The sequence below is a fragment of the Rhea pennata genome, chromosome 2, assembly GCF_028389875.1.
Source record: "Rhea pennata isolate bPtePen1 chromosome 2, bPtePen1.pri, whole genome shotgun sequence".
Lineage (NCBI taxonomy): Eukaryota > Metazoa > Chordata > Aves > Rheiformes > Rheidae > Rhea > Rhea pennata.
The window spans coordinates 43,578,170-43,592,494 of record NC_084664.1 but is presented as its reverse complement, the minus strand read 5'-3'; the positions used below and the strand labels follow the sequence as shown (position 1 = coordinate 43,592,494).

The following is a 14,325-nucleotide window of genomic DNA, read 5'->3' as shown; positions in this document are numbered from 1 at the left end:
TCTAACTTTTCAAAAACTTTTTAAAATGTTAAAAATCCTACTGAGATAAAATTAACTTGGAAAAGCCTTCATACAATATGACAACGTTCATTTAAAACATAAAATTTTAGTTAACACCTTTATTTTTCTGTCTGACTAAAAAGAGGACATTTTTCCATCAGAATTTCCTCCATCCGAGCCTTTCAATCAATCCTCCTCAAAGCAAAGAGAAGCTCATCTTCCCCGCACTGATGTTCCCAGGAATTTGTGAGCAGGGCTAAGTGGCCCCACTTGATGCTGCTTCATGGCAGACATAGCTACAGTGGTAGAACTTAATTCTCCAGGAGAAAAACAACATATGAGAGCTTGTGAGACAACACCTCTGACATGGGGTACATCACGAACGGAACTCAATGAGCAAAACCCACAGTGTGACTCTGGCTTAGAAGACCTGCAAAGAATGAAGATACACTGACGGAAGCAAATGACCATTCTGCGTAACACTGCCAGCAGAAAGCAGTCTTAAAAATAGCATTAAGTCCTCTTGGGAATAATTACTGCACCACAGGCAATCTTCCTGCTGGGTGCAGGAAGAGGAGCTGTTGCCTTAAGACCTTTGTGGGGTGCTACACTGACTCCCCATTGCTCCTTAAGCTCCAGGAAGCTGCTGGCTTTTGAAGGAACCCTAAGAAATCGAAGGGCTTTTCTAAAGTTACTATTAGCCTACAGTCAACAGAGGTGCACTGGAAGAGCAGAAGCACACTGCAGAAAATGGGCAACTCTCCAGCTTGCAGTCCATTCAACAGGAACACTCACATTTCTCTTTGAAGGACAGGGCTGACTTAGGTTTTGCATTGGTGGTACGGAGGGAAGATCGGCGTTTTGGCTTTGTTAGCGGTGGGATTATCAAGTTGCTGCAGGGCTTCAAGTTCTGCAGAAGCCAGGAGACCAAAACCTGCTCCCTGCACTGGCGGCATCTGTGCTCACAGAGGTAACAGCTCCCAGCAGCTGGCTCCTGCTGAGCTCAGGAGCTGCAAGGTTCCTACTGAGCTGCAAACAGCATCTTCACTTTTTCTCCTTTCCCCGTTTGACAGCCACACAGAAATACTTGCCGACTGGGACTGTTACAACAGCCCAGCTCAGGCGCAGGTGACATCTCTCAGCTGTAACACAAGCGTGATGGCAGACTAATTCACCTCACTGCCGTGACATGTTAAAGCTAGCTTTGAAATCTCCACGTTGCCTGTAGTCACTTTTGTTGAGCACCCCTGCACAGCCACTGTGTAGCCAGGCCAACACAGCAGAGATGGAAAACACACAGAATAACCACATTTTGGGTAGATTCATACTCCTTTATGCACTAGTGCACTAGAACCTTTTTTTTTCCCCCAATGAAATCATGGAAAGACATTAGTAGTTTAGGTTTAAATACCAATCTACCAACAGATTTTAAATCCTATTTAATACACACATTCTGCAAAGAACTGGTTCACATTTAAAGCACTACAAGTGTATTTCTGGTAGACAGAGATACAGCAGTCTGAGGGGTGAGACTACTACCAGAGAAAAGGCAATCAATTTAAAAGATACTTTACTTTCTTAAATACTCTGTTCTCAGGTCTAGACAAATCCAGAGGTCCTTTCCATACTCTGCCATTTTGTGATTATGTCCCAGTATCTTAAATAAAACATCAGCAAGAACTACAACTCAGGGAGAAATATATAAATGAAGTGAGTAACTTGAGTTACTTGAGGCAGATCTAGTTCCACACCTTGTTGTACACTGTTGTACACTGAACCATGTTTTTATTTCCTGCTCATGTCATGCATGGTTGTAAAATCAATGTTGTCTGTATGGAAAATACGCATTTCACAGGGCACTTTACTTGCAATGAGTTACACACACATGCCCCCCGAAGCAGAATTTGGGTGTGAAAGTTTTGCATCCTTTAGGTAGGGTTTATGAACCTTCCTAATACTGAACACAGTTTCCATTACTCCAGTGTGAGTAAAAACGGCCAATCACAGATGTACGATACTAAAAATATTAATTGTAAGGCACATGCATGAAAAGCATTAATTAAATTAATTAGTTAACATTAATTAGTTAACACAGCAACAGTCCTTCTTGAGAAATGACTGCATTAGTAAATAGATATTAAAGCTGAACAATTATTGTATTGCTCTATGATGTTATACTGTAAACCAATTCTCACTCATATCAACATCTAAAAGCAAAGAACTACATCTGTAAATAATTATTCATGTCACTAAATTTTAATAAAAAAATTGAACAAGAATTACTCAGTTAACAACATCTTAATATGCCCTAATAAATGCATGTACAATGGAATTATCTGGAAACTCGTGAAAGGTGAAGATTATTTTTGAAATGACAGCATGTCTCACATGGCCAAACTTTTGCTAAATAAATCCATAAATAGCTAATGAACCGATTAAGTGATTAACTCATTTCAATGCATCAAACACCAATTTGGGCACCTACTTTCCTGCAACTTGTTTTAAGAACACTATCCAAAAGGAAGGAAGGAAGTTGAAGCTTTTTTTTTCCAAACCATAATTATAGAAAAAAAAATCCCATAAAGTAGAGCAAGAAGGCTTGAAAAACAAAAAAAAAACCTCTGAAATTTGTCCCTACGTAAGCAGCTGGTAGATCTCCTCTGCGATCCCAGGAGAAGCTGAACCGAGCTACGGTAGAGCAAACTTTCTAAAATTCCATCTTTTGTTACCAATTTTAAAAGCTTAATCAAATGGATTGTAGTAAGAAATATTTTCCCTCCTTCATTTACAATCCTGTCTTAGAAAATCTGAGGCCAATTCATGTCCCTCTACAAAACAGATGCAATATCTGCCAAGGGAAAAGTACTCTGCGGAAACAAGGCACCAAAGCTTTCTCCGGAGTCTCCTGTTGGGTTTGTACCCTTAAAAGGAAGCAGAGATTTCATCCTGCTGGTCGCCAGCTTGCCAAACTGAGCCCTTTGAACTGCTGGGCATCTTGTGACCACATTTACTCAGGGATTCTTTGTGGCTTTCTCCTACCGTGTTCTAGCACAGCCAGCAGAATTATTTTCATCTCCCGGTATCAGTCAAATTGCTATCTGACTATTAGTCTAACAAATTAAAAAAAAAAAAAACTTATCACCTCTGCTCTATACTTCTATACGGCTTCTATACAGCTGGCTTATCCACGATCAGCGAGGAACTCGAGCCTGGAGGTAGCCTTGCTTGTGAACAACAGCGCTACACCACAGGGCCAGGTGGTTCATGCTCTGAAATAAAAAAAAAGAAAAAAGAAGAAAAAGAAAAAGAGAGGAAGCACCACCTCAATTTTAAACTCACGATAACAAAAATATCTTTAAAACTTATCAAGGACTGAGAGCAGCAAAACTACTTGTAAAGCCTTAAACAATTCTGTTTTTCATTTCACGGTGTTAAGTTTGATTTCTATTTCTGTTTTATGCTGAATACAGAGTTCCTTTAAACACCAAGTCTAAAAAAGGCAGCCCACCGCACGCCCGCGGCAGCCTTGCCCACTGCCCTTTCCTCCGAGAGCTGGCGATCCCGACGCACCCTTTGCCGCTCGCATCGCTTCTCACGGGAGAACGGGTTCACGGCAGGGAAACAACTACGCACATCGCGGTGCAGGCAATAATCAACTGGCGAGATGCGGCTGCCCCTTCGCTATTATATACCGCAGCACAGGTAAAGCAGAGCACTCGTAGGGCACTGGCCTTTTTTTTTTTTTTTTTTTTAATGTTGTTGTTTGTATTTTTGCCCATCAGGTTTCACAGTTGCTTTACATGCCTTTCCCCCTCCTCCTTGAAAATGTTCTTTCTATTCTGGCTAGCTAGAACTTGACCAAGTGGATTTAATCCACCTAGAAAGCAATTTCCTGGACAAATTTTCTGTTTCTATGTGTTAACGTATTTCTCTGTGTATTTCACTTTGCTATATCTTCATTTCATTCACTACATATAAAAATGATATATATGAAAAATAATGCAGAGAAGAACCCTGGAGGAAATACTGTCAGGGAACTACAAAAACAGACACAATATATGTATGTCAAGCAAAAGAAATATAACTAAAGTAATTATGCAAAAGACAAAACAAAGAGTTATTCTGATCCTTTAATTAAATCTCAGCCAAAATAGTTTTTTCAAGCGGCATTCTTTAATTCATAGGTCCATGTATAAGAAATTCAAGGTTGCTGCTATCACTCGTTACTTGGTATATTCATGCATGACTACATAAAGTAAGCAAGAGTCAACATTATGGTAAAGAAAAGAAATGGAGTGTAAAAACATTTTCCCTTTCAACACCAAACAGAAGTCATACTCAATTTAAATAAATATTTTGCTACTTCATGAAAGCCAAATCCATGTATTTTCTCAGACTCTCTTTAGGAGTTAGAGGGAAGTTATCCTGCTATTTTAGCCTGCTTTACATAAAATTACACAAAAAGTCTGTGTTCACAACACACTGAATGAATTAAACCCTTTTTTGCATTTTATAAGTTGTTTGTGACTAACATTTTAGCTCTCTTGAAAAGGTGAAGAACAAATAGAATCAGCCAATGTCTTTGTGCACAGCCTATGCGGATAGCTCATCCTCTATAGAGACAAATTTCGGTGATTTCAGTCAGCAAGCTGTAACAGCACATGGTAAAACTATGATACGCACCAAAAGCTTACAGTCGCATTAATTTGTAGCAAAATACATCAGACTGTGCTTTCTGAAAAACAGCAGTTTTGATTTCCCGTGCAACATCTGAATGGCTTCTTTTTCTGACCTTGATGTTTCACATCCAGTCCCTGCATACCATTTTCTTCTTTTTCTCTAAATTCTAAACATTTTCCCTACTATTAGTTCTTCTGCACTTCTGTGGTGACAGTTTTTTCTTTTACACTCCTATATACACTGTGCACAAGCTGTTAAACAGAATTAGTCCACATTCCTTTTTCAAATCAGTCACTACTGGCTAAAATTTTTTCAGCAGAGTATCATACCCAAGAATCCAACCAATTTTACATTTGCAAAAGCTCAAGAGAAGCCGGACTATTAAGTGAAACAGAGAAGGGAGTGTTTGTGACTGATATTCCAGCATACAGAAAGAATTATGTTTTTATTTTGATGAAAAAAAAGTCTAATATATTATCATTATAAACAGGGTGGCTAGGTGCAGAGGTTTCCCATCACTCCTGCAAACACCGTTTGGCAGTCAGAGTGAAGAAAGGTTTTGCAGAGGTTCAAGGCTGTGCTGAACCTCCAATGGCCACAAGAAGTGTTTGCTAGAGGAGGACTGAATACCAAGTGGCTTCATGGGGAAGGGGCATGAACCAGCATTTGGAAGATGGGCTGCGTGTGCCCAGTACCACCTGGCTGTTAGGCTCTGCACAATGCAGCGATCCAGGTTAGTTCAAAGGGACAACATCAACAAGAGTGCTCTCCTACACCTCACCTAAACAAGGAAAAAGATTCCTTATTTACCCCGAGCATAAAGATACTCTTCAAATTCCATGACAAGTCTTTACTACAAGGTCCCCTTTACCATTCAAAGCTAGCAAATATGAACTCAAAAATGAACAACTTAAATTACTCAGAAAAATAAAGCCATGTGGTTTTCATAGATCAAGCAAAGTATAAACATCAATATAAGCAACCCCCCCCCCCCCCCCCGAAAAGCAAAAATCATAGCCTGATTTATTCCTTCAGTTGCCGTCCACTAACATACCATTTAATAGTGAACAGGAACAATCCAAGTGATAATCTAAACTTAAAGTGCTACTTTTAAAAAATGAAATAAAAACACTGGCAGAGATACTAGGAAGAAAAAAGTGACATTGGAAAACTGACAAGATTCTGGAAGATGAATAATTCAAGGCTAAACATCCTTCCTTCACCATGTGTTAGGACCACAAGGCAAGAGAAGAAAACCAAGATGTGCGTTATGTGAAACCAGTGTCAAAGAGCAGAAGAAACTGGTGGATAATAAAGAAATAACCTATTGTATATGTGCTGATTTACTGAGTAACTTCAAGTCTGGAGGCATGTTATCCCTTCTTGTAGAGAGACTGAAAAAGATAAACTTGCCAAGTTTACGTGTACAGGCAGTGGAACATGCTGAGTACAGGATCCACAGGGAAAATAAGCATAATCTCAGATGATGGTATAGCAAGAGGAATCTCTCTGGGACACCTCTAATGTTCTCCTTCACATTAGGAGGAGGATAATGCAGTTCCAGGAAGTTGTCACAATTCTCCCTCCATAGCTTGTTTTTTTCATCTCTCACTTCTGCATTTTCTACCCTCTGGAGATGGGCATTTACACCTACTGGAAGCTGCTAACTCACATGGGGATGGATGTCAACAAAAACTGCTCTTCTACAGAAAAATCCTGCAAATACAGTGGACATCCCTCTATGATTTCTTTCTTTACCTGGATTTCCCCAGGCGGTAAGGCAGCTGCCTTTGGTGGTTTCGCTCCCCTCCATTTCAGCACCTCTCTAGTTCTGCACATCCTGACTCTTTCTTACACATACTAGAAAGCAGCACAGAGCATGTTCTTACCTCCTTTGCACCTACTGTGAAGCCCAACAGATGCATAACAAAACAGGTGAGTGTTAAGAAAGAATTAGTTTAATTACAGCAACTCCCCCTTTTTTAGTGAAAAAAACTTCGATGTGGAATTTAGATCCACCAGGAATGTTGTAAACATTTCTTGTTAGCTCTTGATAAAAGCGTGGCTCAGAATGGAGTAGGATCACATGCAACTATCCAGCAAAGCAAAGGAATGAGTCATCAGTCTGCAAACTGAACAACAGACCATATTGTAAATTCAGACCAAGGTAAGCACAGTAATCAACGAAAGGCCAGTTTCTAAATTACACCTCCGGAGAAAGCAGTCTAGGAAGGCAACTTATAAATATACCTACCTAGGCTAGCACTAAAAAGTGTTCAGGGAATCCAGTGGGTCATTTAGAGAAAAACTCCACAGAATTTAGGAGGGAACAAATCTCACTGAAAAATGTTCAAAACAGTTGAAGAAAATCCATTACAGGAATACAGATGCCTGTAACTTTCTTGGTCTAGTCTTGTGTACTATGCTCTTACAGGTTGGCAAAAATATTACAGATTAGGAAAATGTCATTTTCTAATAAACTAAGTACTTTAAACTAATTTATAGAGAATTCTATTTGGTTTGTCCCTACTAAGATCAGCACAATTTCATCCATAGAGGGGGAGAAAAAGACAACTATGGAAATGCTCTCTCATATTGGATTCAAGTAGTTTCTTCTCTGGCTAAACAAAGATAACATGCTCTCATAAAATGTGAGTATTTCCCGTCAACCTAATTGACAAAAAAGGCTCAAATTCTGCTTGCAGTTTCATTGGTCTAAATGCAAGTAATCTAGGTATTAACTTTATTTTTCAATTAAAGCAACTGAAAGCAAAACATGTCCCAGAAGATTTACACTTTGATTACTGACAATAAGCTCAGATCACACAGCCCATCTGCTCAATATTACACCAAGAAAGAGGTGGGCAGTTTCAGAAAAAGTTGCATATAGTGGTTTCATTCCTATTCACAATTTACCCCTACTGTTTCACTCACCCACTCCCTCTTCACCAAAGCATGAAATGGCAGTTGCTTAGATTTACACTGTTCAATATTCAACTACTGCCATCACAAATTACTAAATAAATTAACAAAGTGCAACCATTCCACATAATAAGTCCCAAACACCATGCTAGCCAAATGTATATTCAGATGTTTCACTGGCCTCTCAAATTCTCCTGCCCTCTCATCACATCAAGTATACTTCTCCCCCAAATCCTCACCTGCAGCTACACCTCTCTGAGCACTGTATCCCATGAATTACCTCTTCAGCTACTGCATGCTGCAGATTATGGTTACCACTTTCCTATGAACTCTTATCTGCAGCAAATGCAAGGTCGTCTGAGCTAGCTTAACCCTCGGTGAGAGATGGAAAGAAGGCAGGAGGAAGGAAAGCCTGGGAATAAGGCTTTTTAGCTCAGTTCTTATGGAAACTTCTCCAGCTGGTAACTGCTGACTCAGATGCAAGATTCATAGGTTTAATTTAGGTGGCCCTGTGCTTACTAGTCCTTTATTTTAGCACAGATGTGCTGCAACACATTTTGGGCTGACTGTGCAAACCTAGGTAGAGTGAACAACCTGGAAGGATATGGCTGAGAAGGGTGAGGGGCTCACCAGGAAAAGCAATACTGGAGATACATTAACAGGAGTACTCAAAATGGGGCAATGTAGGATGATACATCATTTAGGGACTTCCAACATGTCCCAAAGAGGGAATACTTCTAAACTTTTGTATTGATACTTCCATACCTGCGTTTGAACAGATTAATAGGCAGATAAATCTGATGGCTATAAAGACTACATCCGTTCCCCTTCTATCTGGACCTGCTTCTTTACTTACTTCTTCTCCAGCTTGTTTGAATTCCATCTCTGTTTCACGGCTTCTAATTAACTTGTTCCTCACTGCAAGTGTTTGCAGTACAACTAGCTGGGAGAGGAAAAGCACAAGGACATGTGATGAATAAAAAGAACAAACGATGACTATGAAAACGGCCCATTCTAGGAGCTGCACTGCCTAGTGGGATGGAAAGCTGTTAGGGTATTTCTCCTTCCTGTTCACCTCCTTCTGGCAGCATGATAACACAACAGGCTGTGAAAAACTGTTTTCCCACCAGATTGCAGCCATGTCCCACCTATCCTACAGGGATCTTCAGCATCCCTGCCACACACACAGTTAAATTCTTTCAAGCCACTACTGACAGAGCACATAGCACACTTTAATGCAGCATTAGCAAAACACCAGTAGTTCTGGGACAGTCCTGGACAGACTATTCCAAAAGTATGCTAACTATACTAGAAATAAAGCAGCAGAAGTGAATAATAGTCATTAATTGTTCAGCTCTGAACATTTTGATACCTATATAGATTGACTTGGAAGGATAGCTCCTCTTTTACAATGGGAACTCTAAAGGAGACTTCTTTGTGAAGAGGACAATCATTTAAGATTCCAGACATTTTTTCTACATTTCCTTTTAAAATATTCAGACTTTGGAAGCAGAAGAAATCTCAGTACATAAAACTGCAACTCAAATGTTAGCAGCAGCCTAGCAAAACTCTTTTGCACACTTTCTTGTGAGTTAAAAAACAGATCTACTATAAGGCACAGCATGTACCTCATGGCAACTGTGTAGATTTATGTTTCTGTTCCCTGGGAAATCACTGCCATGTAAAATGATATGATAAAATGATATGACTAGCTTTACAGGTCAAGGTAAAATCTGTTTACCCGAAACAGATCAAAAATGGAAAATTGATCTAGCAGTCTAAATGCACCAGGCTATCAGAAGGGCTTGAGAGGCAGCATACACCATAGCTGATTTATACAATTGAAACAGCGCAGTCGATCCTTTTCCTTGCATGCTCCCTCATCTGACAACTTCTTCTTCTTTTTTTTTTTTTTTTTTTTTTTTTTTTTGCGTTTCATTTTCCTTGCTTTTCAGCCTTTTGGAAACCTCACACAAGATGGGAAAAGATATCATATTTCCCCTGAAACAAAACTGGCTTATGACACATAGTTTAATTCCAAAAATACATAATATGACACTACTCTTGTCATCAAGACTTTAACTTCTAATATCATCTTTTCCAAATACATTTAAACTTTTTTTTCTGCCTCAGCCATCTAATTTATATGGCTTTAAGAGAGAGAAATTCTTCCTACTCACCTCAAAGTCCTTCACATCTGAGACTCCTGAATCTCTGGAGTAAGTCTGTGTGGGCCTTTTGTTTAATATACCATGTTCTCATCCTAGTATGTTACTGTTAGTGAGCTGCTTTTCTAATCCAACACCTTGTACTTTTTTTCCTGTCTTCTCTTGACTTCTTTCTTCCCCTCATTTGTTGTGTACTTACTTATCTTTTCCCTGCTTTACATTTCAGTTACTTATTCCTTTTTCCTTGGCTCTGCTTTCTGGATCTCCATGTCCTTCCTCCTCTTTACCACCAGGTTATTACACATGTTGCAAAGTTCCAAAAATTTCAGGAAGAAGGACAGCAATGATTCTATACAATACGCTCCAAGTCCAGGAGTTTGGACTTGTAACTGTTTGGGCAGGTGCCTAAAACAAAAATGGAGCACTTTCTGTAATAGATGTGCTTCTACAAGTACATAAACTTCATGCCCTCCTACCTCATCAAGATTTAGAGCTGTTCTGCTTTTTATTTAAAAAGGTAAGAATAGAGGGAGGTAGAACACCCGGATACAATGAAATGCTTTACAAAATCTTCCAGGGGATATCCCCAGATCTCTGTCGGTCAGAGAACTGTAAAACATCCAGCTGCTTACAGGACTGTGGGCTTCCCAGTGAATTTTAGGAGTTGCATACCATCTCAGGTAAGTTAGACATCTTATGTTCGCAACAGCTCTTACTGCATTAAACATTACATATATCTTACAGAAGGCAGAAGAATTATTTGCAGAGCTAGTATTAAAATGCAACAATCCCTTGTTTTCTACTTCCCATAATCCTGAGCTACCCACTCAGTGATCTAAGACTGGGAGACAGCAGATCAGCAGGGACTGGAGACGGTGCTTCTGCTGTGAATGTCACCACAGGGAGTATTGTCACACACTTACCTAGGATCTCTGTCTTCTCCTTATCTCCCTTATTATGTATCTTTTTCTCACCCTGCATCCCCTGATTATACATATGCACAATCAAATGATCTGTTGCTATGGTTTTTCATGGCATATCCAAAAGCCAAAATTCCCTAGTCTCAGAATTTGATGGTGCATAAAATAATGGGATGGAAACCCAGAAAACAGAAAATCACTCCAAACTACAGGCTGCTGGTGCTGCTATCATCTTCCATCTCTAAATCAGCTCCAAATTAAAATATCAAAAGGAAAGAAGGCTTCACAGAAGTCATTATAGTGGTCATTATTCCTCATATCCTTCCAAACACAGGCATTTGCACTTCTAAAAGACAATTACAAAATGTTATTCTGTCTCTATGCATCACCACATCAGAACAGTGGATGTAATGTACCAACACATTCACTTTGCAATGCTCTCTTTGACTACACAGGGAGAGCAGGGAAGAACGCAAACCAATACTCTTAGTTTAAGAAAAAAAATCCCTTTCATAACTTAAAAAACTCTTTTCCCATTGATTTTTGTTCAATCTTAGAATCAACCTCTCTTGTCAGTCTCATAAACCAGAACACCGCTATTCTCTATTATGAAGCTGCATATTCTGAAATACACGGGTGAAAAGCAAAGCTAGCCTTTTTGGACCAGATCCCATGGATGGAGAACAGAAGAAGCCCACTTGCGCTATGTGAGAGGTCAGGAGACACAAGATTGTACAGCAACCTTGCGGTTTCTGGGTCTGAGCTCAGGAAAGGGAAAACGATGGCTGGCACCCACAGCTGCTGTGGGATATCTGTGGAGTCACTCCATGGCATTGCACATGTGGGCTGAGACTGCTATTACTTTTTCTTCCCACATGTTTGTGCAAGCAGCCCAACTAAATGCACACACCACTATCATGGAGATTTTGCTCTGAATGAGCTCTTCATAGTGTATATGTTATCCAATTCAACCAAAAACACACACAAGTTCTGCCCATCACCTATGAATGAATTGAACTGAAGGCCCATGGCCAGCTTTGAGAAAATAGCCTTGACTTGGGCAAGCAACTCTAAAAGAAATACAAGGGAGGAAAGGCTGGAAGATGCATCTCCATGAAGCCAAGCAATTAGTCATGTCTTTGTCAATAACTATTGTTTTTTTCTGTTAAGTTTGCCTAATCCTTTGCAGAAAGGGTATGGCTGACATACAATCTATTAAAAAGAAAAAAAAAATTAAACAAAGCCTTTTAAAGATTAAACATATAAAGCTATAAAGCCTGAAATACTCCGAAAAAATTCAGATTATAGATTTTACCTAGAACTATTTAATTACACACCTCATGTGTGCAAATTTATTACAAGAAAATGTTACCTAATTGAATTTATTATGCTTTGACTTTGTTAACTTATTTAATTAAAAACTTCTCTTGAATTATGTAATTTATTATAGCATGACTATTGTTAATAAAGCTTACAAAAGGTACTGTTGGACAAATTCATGCAAAGTAGATGAAGCAGAACACAATGAAGGATTATGTTTTCAGAATTCTGAGGCAAAAAGCCTGAAATAAATGCAAGTTGTGAGTGTTTGGAGCAGTGGATGCATTCATTGTGATTATTTCCGACTACATGCTGATTGCAAAAGATTAGCATAAACAGAAGTTGTTTTTGCAAATGTTTCTATTCTTGCTAGGAAACCCTTTCAATATAGGCAACAGAATTAAAAATGTAAAGATTGCATCATAACTTTGGTACTATTCTTTGTTCTGCTCTGGACATATCAGAAGGAACATAAATGAAACTTCACCTTTGGGCACCACTCTTGTCTGTTAACATGCCAAAATATCTAGATGTAACATCAGTGCTCAGGAGCAAGCTTTTCTGGCAGATATTCTCTCTCCCCTCCCCAAAGTACTCTTAGTGCATGGCATTAAGTTACCCTCTGGAGCCTGCATGGCTTGCAGCTAGAGCTATCGTTAGTAACAATAAAATTCATAGTAATTAACAGCTTTTAACATCCTTTCTCCTCCATTCACAATAGCAAATTGGGCACATAAATAAATCACATGTAATTTCTATACTTCCTATTCCCATTCCACATTAAGCACTGGCAAAAATTCACATACAACAGACCACTAATTTTGGGGGGGGGTAAAAAAAAAGCCACAAAGGAGTCCTATTTCTGAACATTTTCCAAAAAATAAAAGTAGGTAACAATGTCTGATGATAGCACTGGAGAGATCTCATTATATCCCCTGCTTCACTTCCTCACTTTTCACCATTTCCGTTGTTGTCTCAGTAGGATCACAATACATGGAAAACCAGGAAGAAAAGTAAATGTGGCTCCAGGCTGTGTTCTTTCAATGTACCTCTCAGATCTATTATTGCAATGCATTTTTTATAAGAAGAATTAGACAGCTATTCAAGCTCTTCAGTTGTTTGTCTACCAGCTGCATGAAGTATAGCACCTTCCATGCTCCAGCGACATCAGGAAGAGTCAAAGATGTTAACTGTTTAAAAGAGCATGGCTATAGTGGTCGGTAAGATATATGTGTATAGGCTGGTCAATATTTCCTATTGTTGTGCATTAAATACAACATTAAAGGGTCATATGGACCCTTCTACACAGAAGCACACATCTCTACGTATATCATTTTTCTGCCAATCACAAACAGCACAGCAGTATCTAAAACAAGACTGGCCAGATCCAGAGCTTAACCCAGCTGCATGGAGACTGCAGAGATATAAGCAGCTTCCCGTTACATTCCTCTGTCCTGCGCTGGCTCGCTCTGTCTGCTGCTGTGATTAGCTACGGCAGTTTTGCCAACAAACTGCCAACAGCTTACCACACCTCACACTCCATACTTGTTCCTCTGTTTCAATACTATCAAACAGTATTATCAACTGCAGTCCTGGTATGGTTTTAAAATCAAATGTACCAGGGCAAAACCAATAACCCTAACATTTACAGAACGACTTTCAGTGGAGTGGATCCCATGGGATTTTTTAAGTCTCTCCAAGCCAATTGCATAATGCCACAGGGTCTCACAAAATGCAGCTGAGGGTAGAGTTTGTATCACTGCATATATGATTTCTTCTGTTCACTACCAATTGTGAAGGGTCAAATGCTGACAGAGCACAGAAGCAATTCTACATAAATACATCACAGGAAAAGCAAAGAACCACCTCTTGCCATGGCCGACAGAATGAATCGCAAGCAGAGTGCAACTGCTGGGGTTTGAAAAAGAAGGAACAAGCGAAAAATAAGACACAACTGCGGTTTCTCCAACAGAATAGTATGGTTTCAAATGAAATTTCACAATACTTGCGGGAAGGAGGTGGGGGGAGGTAGGATTTTATAGACACTATTGCAAATTCTGCTAATCCTTGCAAAAGGACTGTCCTTGAACAAGTGAAGCAAGATACCAATCTCACCGAAATATCTACATAGCAGTGTTCTGCAGGAATGAGATGTATTGTATGACTGTCGTTTTTATCATTTTAAGCAGAATCTTGTTTTAGTAGCCTGTCAGATGATAAAGGTAGATACAAACTCAATAGATTCAATACTGAAATATATGTAAATAGTTATTTCAAGTACTTTTATATCACAAGTAAGGAACAATACCTCACTT

At 39.3% G+C, this 14,325-nt stretch overlaps 1 protein-coding gene across 1 annotated transcript in view; it reads right to left on the bottom strand.

Annotated features, from left to right (window-relative positions):
* The window catches only part of LRRC3B (leucine rich repeat containing 3B), a 47,967-nt gene that overhangs the window by 21,361 nt on the left and 12,281 nt on the right, over nt 1–14,325 (bottom strand). Inside the window, exon 2 of the mRNA XM_062567845.1 lies at nt 3,143–3,269. The gene's annotated coding sequence lies outside the window, so the exon portion shown is untranslated. The remainder of the gene's footprint in view (nt 1–3,142; nt 3,270–14,325) is intronic.